Below are 2,368 nucleotides of genomic sequence, written 5' to 3'. Positions count from 1 at the left end.
TTTGGGTTGTAGTTGATCGTGTGACAAAATTAGCTCATTTTATTCCGATTCGATTTGATTATTCGCTTGATAAGCTAGCTGAGTTGTATATTTATGATATTGTGAGATTGCATGGTGTGCCACTATCAATAGTGTCTGATAGAGACCCGAGATTTACATCTCGATTCTGGAAGAAATTGCAAGATGCTCTGGGAACTAAATTGCATTTTAGCACTTCTTTTCATCCACAAACGGATGGTCAATCTAAACGGATTATTCAGACACTTGAGGATATGTTGAGATGTTGCATTCTCGAGTTTAAAGGTAAGTGGGAACAATACTTACCTTTAATTGAATTCGCTTATAATAATAGTTTTCAATCGAGCATTAAAATGACACCGTACGAAGCCTTATATGATAGAAAGTGTAGAACTCCGTTATACTGGTCTGAGCTCAGTGAGAATAAAATTTACGGTATTGATCTGATAAACGAAACATAACAAAAAGTGAAAGTAATCCGAGATAGTTTGAAAGCTGCTTCTGATCGTCAGAAATCATATGCAGATTTGAAAAGAAAAGATATTGAATTGGAGATCGTGAAAGTATTTTTGTGGAAGAAATTGTTTCGATTTGGTAAAAAGGGTAAGTTGAGTCTGAGGTTTATCGGACCGTATGAAATCATCGAGCGAGTTGAGCTGGTTGCTTACAGATTGAAATTACCATCTGAGTTAGAAAAGATACATAATGTGTTTCACATATCGATGCTTTGACAATACCGATCTGATCCTTCGCATGTAATTTCTCTGTCTGATATTGAAATCCATACTGATATGACTTATGAAGAAAAGCCGATTTGTATTTTGTCTCATGAGATCTAAGAATTAAGTAACAAGAAAATTCCGTTAGTCAAAGTGCTGTGGCATAGACACGAGTAGAAGAGGCTACATGGGAGCCTGAAGATGCAATGAAACAACAATATCCGAATCTGTTTTACGGTAAGATTTTCGGGGACAAAAATCCCTAAGGGGGAGAATTGTAACAGTCTGATTTAGTCCCTAGTCGGAATAGTGGTTTCGAGACCACAAATTCGAGTCCGAAAAATATTTTTGTACAGGCCCAAATTTGCCCGGCCCGGACCCAACTAACCCAAATCAGACAAAAACAAAATAAATACAAACTAAAATTGAACTGTCCAGGCCAAGATACAAAACCCAATTAAACCAAACTAAACCCAATCCCAATTAAACCAACTAAGCCCAACCTATCCTGGCCCAAACCAAAACCCCAGCCCAAAAACTAAACCAGAAATAAAAACCCTAGGGTTTCTACCTAGCCTCCGGCGCCGCTTCCCCCATGTGCACCGTACCCCTGCTGGGCAGCGCGCTCGTCGCTCAAAGCTCCCATCCGTCAACGCCTGCAAACAAGAAACAGAGCAGAGAGACACATAAAGTAAAAAAGAAACAGCAAATAATAGTTGAAAATGGTAGCAAACCTTTTGTATTCGAATACAAGAAAGCCTCGAATTCACAATGTAATGGACTTAGACTCTTGAATAAAAAATAAAAAATCAGAAACTAATATCTCAAAGGTGCCTTTTTTATTTTATTTTTCTTCATTTTTGTTTGAAATAAAGCATAAATAATAATAAAATCTCAACGTGGTTTGCTCTCCGTCGCGATTGTGAATCTCCGGTGACCCAGACGTCACAAAACCCACTCGAGTTCCGACGAGGGTCGGGAGTTTTCTCCCCTTACGATTCAACCATTATTTCATTTTTTGTGTTGTGTTTTCTTCCTAAATATATATATATATAGTTTAAATCTACTTTAAAAGAGAAAAAAAAAAAGAGGAGGAGAGAAAGCTTACCCGAACACGGCTTTGAAACAGGGTTGAAATACCCATTTTCAAGCGTTGTTGGCCACCGAGTGTATTGTGTTTTGGTATTGCAGTAGAGGGAAAGACCAATCGGCGAAAGGGGATTAGAAGGAAGCCCTAACAGAGGAAATATTGAAAACCTCTTCTAGATTTCGTCAGATTGGGTGCAAATGGTTTTGGCAAACAAAATTAATTGGTTTTTTAGATAAAGGAAACGGCGCCGTTTGGGTAAAGGGTAAGGGTCTGCGCATTCCCTCATAAAATGGGTGATTTTCATAGCCAGTCCTCCCCTTCTGCGCCGCTGTTCGATTAGGCCCCTGTTCTTTTTTTATTTTTTTTAAATTTGGCCTGTGAATTTTATGCCAATTTCATTTTAGTCTACATTTAAACACTTCGTTTCTTAATCCTCTTTGCTTTACGTGCATTCCACTTTAGACCCAACCTATTTATCGATTTATTATGATTTAGACCCAAAATTTCGTCTTAATCCCGATTTAATCCTTTGCCTAATTTT

The 2,368-nt window shown here is 38.0% G+C and overlaps 1 long non-coding RNA gene across 1 annotated transcript; it reads right to left on the bottom strand.

Moving 5' to 3' along the window:
* Positions 1 to 881: 881 nt before the first annotated feature.
* On the bottom strand, positions 882 to 2,101 carry LOC107960312 (uncharacterized). Its single transcript, XR_001701120.2, has 2 exons — positions 1,846 to 2,101; positions 882 to 1,393 (listed from the first exon to the last, which is right to left on the bottom strand). It is a non-coding gene; the product is annotated as an uncharacterized lncRNA (long non-coding RNA).
* Positions 2,102 to 2,368: the final 267 nt, after the last annotated feature.

This window comes from Gossypium hirsutum, chromosome A05 (assembly GCF_007990345.1).
Source record: "Gossypium hirsutum isolate 1008001.06 chromosome A05, Gossypium_hirsutum_v2.1, whole genome shotgun sequence".
Lineage (NCBI taxonomy): Eukaryota > Viridiplantae > Streptophyta > Magnoliopsida > Malvales > Malvaceae > Gossypium > Gossypium hirsutum.
The sequence above is the reverse complement of the archived record's forward strand: the minus strand, read 5'-3'. Positions and strand labels throughout refer to the sequence as shown.